The sequence below is a fragment of the Taeniopygia guttata genome, chromosome 5, assembly GCF_048771995.1.
Source record: "Taeniopygia guttata chromosome 5, bTaeGut7.mat, whole genome shotgun sequence".
NCBI lineage: Eukaryota > Metazoa > Chordata > Aves > Passeriformes > Estrildidae > Taeniopygia > Taeniopygia guttata.
The window spans coordinates 38,841,987-38,855,864 of NC_133030.1; the positions used below are offsets into that span (position 1 = coordinate 38,841,987).

Here is a 13,878-nt window from a genome sequence, read left to right on the forward strand (position 1 = left end):
TTGTTCTCATTCTTTCACTGATAATTGACATGTCTTTTCAATTTATTAGTACTTTTGCTCTGAGGATCTCATAATACTGCATAAACTTACCTCACTCTTCAGAACTTAATAGTTACTTGCATGGTAGCCAGATGTTTTGTTTTTTTGTTTTTTTTTTTTTCCATAAGATTGGAAATGAAAATATGCAGTTTGTGTGAGGTCAAAGATTGGATATAGACTATAGATTTAATAATAAATGCCCCACAATGCAATAAAATATAATGTAGAATCTGGATACAACCACATAATAGGGTTATGCTATAGCTTCCACTTTTGCCCAGGGGCTGACAAATTATTTTAAGAGAATAAAGCCCTTCACACTACATTCCCACTTTTTATATGTAGGAAGATACACTGGTTCTTAACTTGTACATATAGCATTACTTCCATGGAAACTATGTACTGTATCATTCCCAGTAGTAAAGTTCAGGAATACATATAGTTTATCTCTGACACACCAAAAATGAAAATATGAGCTGGTAGGTTTGGTTTCACTAAAGTCTGAGCTCCCTTCCCCCATTCACAAGCTTGATGCTTTAACTTCATGTCTCATGCTATGGGGAATGAATTACAGAAGCAATCTATCCTAATTTGTTAACTTATTCAAATAACAGTTATTATACTTAACTATGCTAAAGATTATCTTTTTGGTGGCAGATTGTTTATTTTTTGATGAGGCTAATTACTGATTTTCCAAAGGTAATTTACATTTATTACTAATACATCTTTTAAAATGTGACAGATAAATGTTGTTCCCATAAGTGTATTATGAAAAAAGTTACTATTTAAAAACACATTATTTAATTTGAAAGATAAATGGCAAACACCATTATTTTTCCTGAAGCACCTGTGCTGTAAGCTCATTTAAATGTGTAATTCCATGTGTAGCTGCAATAGTTAGAAAAAAAAATCTATACTATATGTGTATCTTAAGAGCATACTGAGAATTCAAAGCTGAAAAAGGCATGGTTTCAAAGGTAGGTTGATTTTGTACTGTTTTAGTATTTACCCTGGCTTTACAGGAGAATAAGACTAATAGTCAATAAATATTTTTGTCAAATATTCCAATCCTGTTGTTTAACAGTGTGCTACAAAAAAAAAAAAAAAAAAAAAAAAAAAGAAAAAGACCATTGTGGAAAAATTATAATAATAATAATATGGGCAGGCTCAAAAATATCTTCAACAACATTGACTACTCTTTCACATGAGCCGACACAGAGTTCTTCAGCAGAGGTACTCATAAAGCTGCACTGTTTTTATTTCTCAGTTAGGGGTCACCTTGAAAGATCTAGCTGTACATGAGTCATGTGATCTTCTGCTGTCACTGTGACCCATGACTCACCAATGGGATGGGAACTTTTAGTTAAAAATTCAATATGCATAGAGATCAATACATTCAGGACATGAATGTGTTCTATCCAAAGTATTTTCTAGATTAAGCCTTAGAATTCTGTGTGTAATCTGTTAGTTCTTACAAGTAAATACAAAAGCTATTTCCTTATTTCTGTATTTTAAATTTAAGTTTTAACTTAATTTAGGGGGAAAATAATTTACTTGCACTTAAGAAAATGAAATTGATTTAATCTGACAGTACTGCAATATTAGATAGAATATTCTGCCACTTACTATCACCAGAAGAAGCCCAGCACTGGTGCTCGAAGCACCTGACTGTTATTTCCTGCTCAGCAATAGATATTTTGTATGGCTTTTTCCTTCCTTGTCTCATTTTTTTTTAACAACAAAATAATGAGACTAATGATCAGTGAGACCTATGAAGTGTAGCTTATTTACATAAAAGTATTTTGAGATCCACAGATAAAAGACGGTACATAAATGCAAAGGACTGTTAGTTATTTATTTACTACAGGAGAAAAAACCCCAAGTTTACATAATAGTTAATATACAATAATTTACTTTTAGAGCCTGGAATTACAATAATATAAAAATCTAAATTTTTGCTTACTTTTTTTTTTCTAGAGATTTTTATAGGGAAGTAAATAATATAAAGTCTCTTTATAGAGTTTAGAACAGTCTGACTTTTTAGCCCCTTACATTACCTGACTTTAAAAAAGCTAAATGAACAGAGAATCTTGTATTGAAATCTACGAATTACATAATTTTTGAAAAATCCATCAGTGAGACTTTTCTTATCATGCCAGAATTGTACCTTTTGATACAATCTTCTGCTTTTTCAGATCAGTTCTTCATTAATATCTAAACAGACGGTTGAGCTTTTCAATATTTTCAAGTAAGAGTATTTCTTGTATAAATGGGGAGGGATGTGGTCAGTTACAACAAAGAAGATCAAAGGAGATGGTAACTGGATGGATCCAGATATTCCTGCTTAACTTGGAAGGCACATAATGCATGTCTGCAGTGCGTCGTAGGAAATGCCTATGAGATGTACTTTGCACTAATCTTTGAGCTGTATTCTGACAGTTATTTCTTCATGATTCTCATCATAAGCCCATGCTCTTTGCTGAATAGTTTAACCCTAAACTGAGCTGGATAATTCTATAGGAGGCAAATTTAACTCATTGCTGGTATTAGAAGTGTCTAATTAGTTATTTACAACTTTAAAATGCAGTGATGATACTGAAAATTCTATTCACAGACCACATCTGTGACAGTCTTTTCCTCTTCTCCATTGATGTCTCACTATATATGTTTGCACAAATATTAAAGTAATTGTTGGATTGATCTTTTTGTTGCTTGACTTTTGAAAATTTCCATGTTTTCATTGGTTGGTGCACTTCTGTATGTTGGAGGTAAGTTCACAGGTAAAGATGAGGACAAGATCCAGGGAAAAGATCCAATGTGATGGATACCCTTGTTTCTTTAGAAGCGAAGTTTTATGAAAATCAGTGACTTTTCTACATTGATTCATTTTTTCACACTAACTTGTACCTCAGGCTGTTAAAAGTCATTTTTTGCCTACTGTATGCTTCTGCATTAAAGACTCTGGCATGTGACCATTTAATGGCTATCTATTATTGTTCTGGAAAACCTATGTTTTGCAAATAAAACTTCATTTTATGTAACCTGCTATTACTTTTCTGTTTCCTTTTAGAAACTTGGCTGCAATTCAGGTGCAGGTTCATCCTGTAAACCCTGGGATGACCTCCAATTCCATTGTATCACTGCCCTTCATTAAACTGACTCCCGAGATAAATTTTTTTTCCAAATGTGGTTTGTCCATGTTGGCTTTGTGGTCAGGCTGCATATGCTAGTCCTATTTTAGTGATCATTTTGTTTTGTAGCGAGGCCATTTGCCTTCATATGGATTCCTCTCCCAAGCTACCTCTAATGACCTCTCCTTCCTAAATTGGATGCTCCTGTACTACTTACCACTGGTTCTGTTCTTTAAAGTACTATAGAATTCATGGTCAGTCTGATTAATCTTTTCAGAATTGTACCTGTCAGTACTCTTCTATTTTATGTATCAAATTTAATATTTATCTGTATAATGCATAAGTTTATTGAAACTATTTTGCTTTTAAAGTGACTACTTTGTTGGATTGCAGCAAAAAGAAGTCATTGGTCCTCCTGATTAAATATATCTAAAATTAAGCAATTTAAATAAATGACATTTTATTTATTTAATTTAAAAATTTAATCTATGCAACACTTCAAGAAACAACTACATAGTGTTGTATATTAGAAACTGTTGACATTCTACTGAATTAAGTATAACATTTTGGGTTTTTATGCTTCTTGAGGTGGTAATGAGAAAAAAAAGTTTTTAAAAAATGTGTGCCTTGCTGTATTTCTTATACCATTTATTAAAAAGCTGCTTTCACAGTAAAATTATGTTGGTTTGAAAGGAGGAAATAGCAAGGTTGAGATGTGTGAATAATTTCTGTATATATGTATAACCAACTGCAAACATTGATGTATAATGACAGTATAAAATGCTTTCATGTTTGTGATGTCCAGTGATGTGGAAATTATAAGCCTTAAAACCATTAGATTGCATGGTAATTAGAATCGGCATAATAAACATAGTTTATTGGGGAAAACAAAGCAGAATTGGTGATCTGTCTTACCTGCGTTCCAAGCACAGAATGCTTTATCAAAATTCCTAAGAATATGGTTTTCTTTGCAAATATTCCTTAGAGATGTGGAACTCTTTAACTGGTGAAGATTTGTATTATCTAAGTCAGAGGTAAAGAACTTTGTCATTAAAGATTCTGTAGTTCTTTTGGGCCAAACAAGGAGACACAAATATTTAGTATCTCATATAGTATTCTATAGCAGATCTTTTCATTGTTTATCAGCAACAATTTGTTGTCCAATTCCTAAAATTTCATTAATTTACATAATCATATTGAATCAGCTCTATCTAGACACTCTAGCAGTTGGCTTTTGATGACTCAGACTGTACATTTCAAGTGCTTTTGTCTTTTGCTAAAATGATATTGAGTGGCCAAAAAAAGCCAGCCAGCCAGATTTATAAGTTAACTCTGCAAACATGGCATTCATCTCCCAAAAACACTATTGGGAAGGAATGTCAGGAAATTTAAGGCAAGTAATGCTCCTGACGCCACCTTTAATCATTTTATTTCCAGCTATATAAGCGTTTTTACAAAAAGCTTCAACGTTCCTCCTTTAAAACATGGACATCAGTTTGACAAGCTTAGCTACAAGCAGAGAGAAGCTACACTGACCAGAAGTCATATTCATGCAAAACTGAAGTAACAGGTATTTAAGGACAATCTCATGTTTTCCAAAGTGTTAACAGCTTCCTATTACTGCAAGAGGGAAATTGTCTCTCAATTTACACAGTGTAGCCTTAAGCAAGCTATGAGGTTTGTAGGGCAGCAGTAACAATGCTTATCTCTAAGTATAAATAAGAACAACTATTTATTATCTGAACCTTTTGAATCTGTAGAGATTTCTGCACGTGCATATCTTTTATCAGTTACAAGTCTAACAAGTTAACTGGTAATTACCTAAAATGTATAACTATATAGCTAAAGACCACTTTATTATATTTTAAATATTTTAAAGCTATATGTATACAAAAAAGGTAATTCAAAATATAACTCCTTATTTTTAGCAAAATTTTTGCAGTGACAATTGTGTTTATTTATGAGCTTCCTCAACCATGATTTTTAAATTATCTTGACAAAGGAATTGAGTTAATAATTATTCTTCTTTTCACCCTAGTATTTTCTAGCTTATGCTATATTTTTTTTTTTAAACTTACTTTGACTATAGGCACATCTTGCACTGTGACAACAGGAAAACTAATAATTCAGAGGCTTTTCAGATCTTTCATCTCACCCAACAGATTGTGCATAACTCCATCAATTACTTGTACCATTCTATTAGACCATTTGCCACAAATTCACTTTTTTCCTGGGGGAAAACTGTATTACTTGTCAAATCAATAAACCACATATTCATCATACAATATCTGGAATAATATATGGCCACAACTCAAATTTCTGTGGTTCCTCTCTGAGAGATTGGAACATTTTAATTTGACTATATAGATCTCAGATCTATATTATTTGGTCTCATGAGATAAAGTTACCATTTTTAGGGGTTTTTTTGGCTAGAAAATTTACCCTTTTACAATTTTTATTCTCAAAATTGACTTTGTTGTCAATAAAAAATTATTTCAAAGTGAAACACTGATATTATATATATTGCACAGGACTGTTTCCTCTCTTAGTGTAAGTCATGCTTATGGCCATATTATGCTGGACCTTCTTGGAATTTCCTAAAGGAAAATATTGGTACGATTTAAAACTAATGTTTATATACCAAGAGTACCTTAAGATCAGCCCATGTAGAGAGTCCTGTATAGACCTCACTCCTGCTTGTGAAATTCTTTTGTGGCAGAGAGGAACACTGCAAGCTTTCTGCAGAATTTATTCTCTACTAAAGTTCCACAGGCTGCTTTTTATTCCACACACTCCCTGGCTCATGCTTGAGCAACATCTGCAGTGTGTGAGGAGGCCATTTGACAGCAATGGCCCTGACACACGGTTCTCCTTTTCCTGCCTACTTCACATTTCTCCCAGAGCTCTCCAGCTCTAAGCAAAGGGAATGCATGCTAACACTAGTGCTAAAATACATGCCTGGGACTACAGTTTAAAATGTTTTTTCCAATCGCATTAGTTTTAAATATGGATAGCCTTCTAAGCCATGTCCCCAGTTTTTCCTACTTAATGGTTTGCATTTTTCCAGAGGTAAGTAAAAGTTTTTTAGTGATACACTGCAACTGTACCACTGTACTGGTAAGAAAGTCAGGTGGTGTCTCCATGTTCTTACAATTGTTTGTACTGTTCGTTGTATACATGTGTAGACATCAGCATGAAAACACACAAAAATATTCTCAAATTGTTCCCGTTTGGTTTGCAATAAACTCAAATAAAGAGTTGCTATCATTTAGGCAACATCTTGACCTTCCTCCTTGGTAACGGGACGCACAGAGGACATAGCCTTCCACAGCACATATTTTAGCATTTCATTGCAATTCCCCTGTGTTGATGAAAACAACATATTTTGAATAACATGTATCTGCTAAGAGGGCTGCTTTTGCCTTTTTTATTTGGCCAGAAGATACTGGGAACAATGTTGTAAATTTTTCTGTGCTATTGTGCACAGAAGAGGGGTTATTAATGTTTAGGCCAGACCGTACTTGGCTCAAGAGGATTAACAAGGATGTCAAGTTCTTAGCCAAGTCAATCTCCTCCACTGACAAGTTATAACAAACTTATTCCTAATAATAGCATCACTTTGAGAGGCGTTTCGGCCAACAAATGACATCTGATCTATTGCCTTCAGTGCTGTGTGTCTGATTTTTCAGAGTTGCCCTGTCTTTTATGCCATTTCTACCAACCTGAAAAGCTTACATTTTTCATATGACCACTGTTTGCTCAGTAAATACATGTTTATCTCTGATATTAGAAATGTTTTAAGGACTATGCCTTACTTATGGCATCACTTAAGTCTGTGTACTAGAGGAATTCTAAGTGCTTCAGTGCTTTAAAAATGGATTTTTCTTTGCACTAGAAAGCAATATTACTTTATTTCTGCTGAGTGGAGAAATAAGCTAAGTTAAAACTGAAGTTAGCGTTGTATAAATCAGTAATTTTAGATTACAAATACTACTGTGATAACATAGTTATTGTCAAACTAGTTATTAAAATTTACAAGAATTATAGAATTATATAATGGTTTAAATTAAATTAAATATGGTATGAAAAGAACAGTTAGGTAAGTAAATATTTTTACCTCTGCCTTATGTTGAGCCCATGTCTCTGTGGCATTCTGGAAGTGGAGGGAAAATAATTTTTAAAACATATGAAATATTTTAAACATTTTTCTTTCTTGCAATTACTGTAAGGGTGTTTTGAATGCAGCAAGGATCTAGTTGTAGCATTTTCCAAACATTATGAGAGTGACAGGGAAAGGCATATTTGAAAAGATTTCAAGAAATAGTGAAAAAGACAAACCATTCTTAATGCACTTAATTTACAGAATGAAAAAAAAATTCCGACTTTGGAAGAACTTCTAGTGAACATCAACCATATATTCCAAATATTTTCCTTTTTTCATGGGGAGATAAGTAGTACTGAAAATAACATGACCTTAGGCAAAGTGGTATGTCAATTTCTCATACAGGCTATGGTGCATATATACCTGAATTTCTGCTCTGTATCTCTTGAATAAAAAACCTGAACATAGAATTCACTTTGAAGGCCATGGGTTTTGTTGTTTCTTCATAAGGATGTGGACCAAATTTGGGCTGAGAAACATCTGCCTCTAACAAGCTTTAAAAAGAAATTTTAGCAAGCAGATTTTAAATAACACACAATGGCAGACAAAAAAATATAAAAGGAAAAGAAAACAAAAAAAGCAGTCACTCTGTAAATCCTAGTAGTCCCTGCCAGTAGTTTAATCAAGAATATTCCAAGTTAAGTAGCATTATTATACTTCTATTAACTGATCATTATTTATCCTGACACAATGATGTTAGAGAAATCTCTACAGTTTTTGCTTTACTTACCTCAAAGCAGGGCTTTTCAAAGTGCTGAAAAGGTTACAGAAATGTCAGTGGTTGAAATGGTTGCATGAATCAAAAAAACCCCGATGCCATATTTCTGTTGGGTTGCTGTCTGTGCCACCTGAGCCGATCAGTGCTGCTTTTGGCCATATTTTGTGGAGGCAAAGCCTTTAAAACGCTTCCCGTGCACATAGAGCTAATTTTCCACTATTAATATGACTACTAAAGAAAGCTTTTCTGTAAGGAGTTTGCCTAAAATGACAACGTAAATGTTTCTCATACCCTGCTGCTCATTGTATATATTCCTGCTTCTTATCCCTTGATCTTCCAAGCTGAACATTTCTCCACTCCTACCTTCTCATATTGCACAGCTCAGGAAGGAAGTTAAGGGTTTGCAACTTACCTTTGTAATAGAGAATTTAAAGGTAATGCTTTAAAAGGTGGGCAAGTGGCACCAGATCCATAGTGGCTTGGAGTAAAGACAAAGTGGCTGGCAAGAGGAATTCTAAGTGCTTTGGTGCTTTAAAAATAGATTTTGCTTTGCAATAGCAAGCAGCATTATTTTCTTTCTGGAGAGTGTGGGGATTAGCTAAGTTAAAACATAAACTTAGAATTGTACAACTCAGTAGTTTTAGAGTACAAATATTCCTGGAGATGCATGATACTGAAGCTGTGCCAAGTAGACTGGAGGGAGGATTCAGATCAGCAATTGTCATTCTGGTTGATAAAAGAAAAAGAAGAGAGAAGCAGAGGAGGAGGTGGAGCTTCAAGGATGGCTGATGGGAACTAGCTTTGGTTAAAGTATTTGTAGAATAATAGGAGCATACACTGTTTTGAAAGAGATTTATCTCTATTGCTAGACTTGTTATTGAAAGTGTAAAGTGATACTATTCATGAATACTCATTTTTCTGAATCTGCTGTTCAGTTATGCCAAGCATATCAATCAGGTGTACCATTGTCAGTTAATTAACATTTGATTGCATTAAACAGAGGGTGTTGAAGAGGAAGTTTCTTTTCAGAGGGGGAGCGGTATTTGTGTGATTTCTTTGGAGGGGGAGGGATGTGTTCTTAGTAATTATTGTCAGCTGTGAGAGAAGTCAAATTGTAACTTGTTAGTACATATTTTTGTGCTACTCACCACTCTTTATGGCCACAGTAAGATTGTAAGACAAAGGCAGCAAGTGTACCAGCAGCTTAATTCTCAGCCATACCATATACTGCATCTAGAAATGTAAATGGTGCCTGTGTAGAAGTAAAATATATGAGAAAGGAAAGGAAAGGAAAGGAAAGGAAAGGAAAGGAAAGGAAAGGAAAGGAAAGGAAAGGAAAGGAAAGGAAAGGAAAGGAAAGGAAAGGAAAGGAAAGGAAAGGAAAGGAAAGGAAAGGAAAGGAAAGGAAAGGAAAGGAAAGGAAAGGAAAGGAAAGGAAAGGAAAGGAAAGGAAAGGAAAGGAAAGGAAAGGAAAGGAAAGGAAAGGAAAGGAAAGGAAAGGAAAGGAAAGGAAAGGAAAGGAAAGGAAAGGAAAGGAAAGGAAAGGAAAGGATGGAAAGAGAGTGAGAAGGAAAGTTATATAGTGTATATCTATAACTATTTTATAGCATTTTGTTACATAATAGACTTGATAGCATTCAAAATAATGAATGATTTGGTTAAGAAAAATCTATTTTTTTCTTCTCCTAGCCATATAATAACAAGTCACTCATGGAAATGCACTGATAGTGAATTCAGACATGATGGAAGGAGACACTATACTCCTTCACATGATATAGAATTAATGTATGGAATTTCATCTTGTCATTAAATTATTGAGTCAAATAGCTTAATGAGATTGTAAAGGAGTGTAAATATAGAATGGGCAGCTGTGTCAAGAGAGGAGGTTAGTCCAAATGAATGGCAGTAGAGAGCAAACTTAATTCTCTATTATGAAATCTGTTGTCTGCTGAAAGGACAGGGGAAATTTTCCAAATTCAATGCACAAATGGCTAAAGCAAGATGGAAAAATACTTTCACTGAGGCAATCAAAAATGAGCCAACGACACACTCAAGGCACATAAAAAATAGAAAATGTCTGGGTATCTTTTCCTTACTCATCATTCCACTGTTTAAAATGAAGATGTGGTGTCAAAACCAAATTATTTTAATTCCTTGACAAACCATTGTGTTGCAGCATAAAAACTTATCACAAATATGATTTTGTGGATAATTATAACCAGCTTTTCATATGTTGTATTTAACATATACATGTTTAGTTAGAAAGAGTTGACCGTGATAAATTATATTTCAATAAAGAAAACCCTCATATTTCAGGCCAGTTGGGTAACAATATTTCAGAAGAATACCCCTTCTTTAATCACATACTTTGATGGAGGAATGCGCATGAGAATGTCAGTACAACTCAATTCTTTCCACAGGGACTGACATCTTAAACTGCTCTACACAGTGAATCACCTTGTCAAATAAAGTGCAAAATGGAAAACTGTTTTCAAACTCATCTGATATAATGACATTTACAACAACATGTTTGAGGTGATACACTGATAATAATAAGACTTAGACTTTCATGGTACTTTGAAAGTTTTAGGCAATAATATGCTTTTTTTTCATTGAAGACAATTCTGTACCAGGGCTTTTACTTCATGAGTCTGGAGAGAAATTGTGTTTTGCATGCAACTGGAATTCTTAATTAAAAGTTTTTCTTTGAAAAAAACTATATCGTTTCAACAGCAAGCCAGCTTATATATCCTCACATAAATATTCAAGTGGTTCTTTTAGAATATGGTATAGACTAAAATAATTTTTTAATGTTTTTTCAATCATAATCAACAGTATTTATCTTTACTGATTCTTACTGTGACAGTAAACACACTAAGGAAATATATCTCAAAGTATGTCTTAAGCTTCATAAAATTAAAATAATGATATCATGAAAGTTTATGTTAATTTTAGAAATCTACATTCTAATAATTATTTTTTATTATATACTCATGAAGCTTATGCAAAGACAAAAAATTCAGGAACATACTTCCTATCACTCTTGCACTGCCAGAACAATGTTCTTGATTTGCCCTGTCTCACCTTCTTCAACTGGCACCTGTGAACAGAGGCTGAGATGTCATCAAAACAGATCTGCAGCTGAACCCTGGCTTCTGTGAACAGGAGCTGAGATTTCATCCAGCTCTTCTAAAAAGAAGTTTGACATGACATTTTTAGAGGTATTAGAACTGCAGTTATTTAGTGTCTGCCACAAACACATAGAGATCTGGTGCTGTGGAAAAATGGGCCTCTGGGGAAAATCTTGACTTTCAGCACTGAATATGTGTGTTGAGCAGGAAAACAAAGGCTTAAAAATGTGAGAGAAACTTCCCAGACACCCTGGTGAATGGCAGCTGACAGTCTTCAATAGGAAAAAATGAAATGACAGATCAGTTCCTTGGAAAGTGGAATTTTATAAGTGATGTATATAAGTCAGCACATGGAGTAGAGTGATTTGGTGTGGCTTCTGCACAACAAAGGAAAACATTTCTCAAGGTAGGTGTGGGCTACAAGAACTACTGCAATGTCTCCAATTATTGAATTGTACACTTGAATCTACAAACTAACCCATAAATATACCGTCTTTACAATATTATTTGCTAAAACATCAGTTTGGATAAAAATGTCCTTATCTTATGCTTCATTACCAATGAGACAACACACCAAAACATTTAAATGAACATATAATTTGAGTAATTTTCCCCAGTCCTTCTTTTGTGACTATATAGTTATTTTTGCCTTGCACTAGAGGTGACAATACAGTAGTTTTTGGGAGAATATCTGTTTGTTATTAAAAGGTAAAAACAAACAACCCCCAAAACTTCCCCTGTACACCTTCTCTCAAATAAAAATTCTATATTTCTCATCAGCCAAATTTTAAAAAGAAGCAAACTTACATAGTATAAAGTTATTCCATTTATGCCCATCCACTTTTAAAGATAGGTCTGAAGTCCATAAGTGGAATTCCATTGTGACAATCTTGGTGAACAGAAGCCAAGCTGTTCCTACACAAGGATCCCTAAATAGTGGTTCTGAAAAAGGAGCTCTTGCTACTTTATCTACTAGTAATGCCTACACCATAAAGCAGGCTCCAGACTCTCATGATTTGTTTTGCGTATTAGGAAATTCTGTTCTCAACACAGAGAACATGGTTAGAATGAAAAGGGGGGAAAAGATCCTCGAGTATTTCTTCTTCTGCAGTGTTGGAAAGTGGAAGCTGGATAGTGAGGTCTTCTATACACTAAGGAAAAGCAGTATATAAATAAATAAGTGGTGACACAAGATACAATATGGGAACTGGATGAGACTAAGATACAGTTGCTTAAAAAGGCAGTACTGTTATGATGTAAAACCCACCACAGTGGCCCCATAAAGAGCCAGTCTTTATGCAAGGTAACTTTCCATTACATAGGTGAAAACCAGAAACAACTAATTGGAAGCCATAAAAGTGCTAATGAAGTTGGATGAATCTGCCTAAAGAATAAGGTGGCCAGCACCTGTTTGAAGTGTGGCAAATGACAAAGAAGTATTGCAGTGCCTTTGCTTAGTACAAAATTTTGCCTGCTTTAAAAAGGCATAGTGATTTCCTCATGCTATAGTAGTTTCATCCAGACTATACTTCATCATCTGTCAAAGCCAAATACTTTTGGCTAAGTAGCATTCTAACATTTAAAGTGTGGTAAGCTTGCTATGATGTTGGCATATTACTTAATATTTTTCATTATCTCAATTATCTCATTCTAGACATAGAAATCTATTTCAAGGTCCAGTTGGAAATAGGAGTTTAAAACTATTTATTTAATAATTAAATCTTTACTTTCTACTGTTGTAAGTATTTTGGAAAAAGGAAATATAAATATATAATAATATAATAATATATAAGTATATTCCTACAGCCTAAAGAAATTTATAAATTATATAATACATTAACTAGCTATATATTTTAATTTGTATTGCAATTCATGATCATTGCTGCCAACACTAGATTTTGCAGAATTTAGATCCTTTTTACAATTCAAGCTGCTAAATGCACACCGTAATAACACATGACAAATTGCCCTTTAGTACTGGCTAATGACAGACACCAAGTTTATTTGTAGCATACCATGTATATTAAAATATAAACACGAAAAAAAAGAAACAATTGCAGTAAAATATCTTTAAGTAGATCTTTCCAGTAGTTCTAGATTAGATAATAGGCTAGTGCCTTGATTTCAATTTCTGGCCACTTGTGCAAGACCAAGATTTTAATATTTTTTAAGATAAAAATGAAATAGTTATTGCACTATTAACTTGTTTTAAAACCTAAGAATTAAGAGTATTTATATAAGTCATTTCTGAAAGGCTTCATTTTTATTAGTGTAAAAACAGAAGCTTTATTTTTTTTAATGTTTATTACTCTGTGTATTTCTAGAGCTTGTATATAAACTCTGGGCAGAAGAACAATTTATTAATTCCAAAAAGTGCACTTAGTTTTCTTGTCCCAGTCACTGCTGGCCCCTTTGCTCTCACCATGGCTAGACAAGCCCATATTTTTGCAGAGAACAAAAATCTCTTATTCCCCTCCCTTTTGAAAGGCACAGAAAGCTGACCATAAATACATGGAAGAAAGTGTAAAGAAAAGTGTGTGTCAGAAAGGGGACTAGTGTGGGGCTCTGCAGCAACAGTAGAAGAGAGACAGTCTTTGCTTGCACTGCAGCAACCTGGAATTTCCTTAAAATCAGGCCAATAAGGCCAATATCCATGTTCTAAGGCTGCCCAGAGGAAAAGGTTTGCCAGACTATAAT

General features: G+C 33.9%; 1 protein-coding gene and 1 long non-coding RNA gene across 7 annotated transcripts in view; one reads left to right on the forward strand and one right to left on the reverse strand.

Annotated features, from left to right (window-relative positions):
• AKAP6 (A-kinase anchoring protein 6) overlaps nucleotides 1-7,753 on the forward strand; it is a 258,501-nt gene extending 250,748 nt beyond the window's left edge. For 5 of the 6 annotated variants that reach the window (XM_030274630.4, XM_030274629.4, XM_030274632.4 and 2 more), the window contains one exon: nucleotides 3,110-4,062. The gene's annotated coding sequence lies outside the window, so the exon portion shown is untranslated. Of the gene's footprint in view, nucleotides 1-3,109; nucleotides 4,063-4,607 lie in introns of those variants that run through there. The other variant, XM_030274631.4, reaches the window with a different exon arrangement.
• The window catches only part of LOC140684388 (uncharacterized), a 44,033-nt gene continuing 37,441 nt past the window's right edge, over nucleotides 7,287-13,878 (reverse strand). Inside the window, exons 2-4 of the long non-coding RNA XR_012056598.1 lie at nucleotides 9,199-9,302; nucleotides 8,063-8,086; nucleotides 7,287-7,323 (exon numbers count right to left, since the gene is read on the reverse strand). This is a non-coding gene — a long non-coding RNA (uncharacterized lncRNA). The remainder of the gene's footprint in view (nucleotides 7,324-8,062; nucleotides 8,087-9,198; nucleotides 9,303-13,878) is intronic.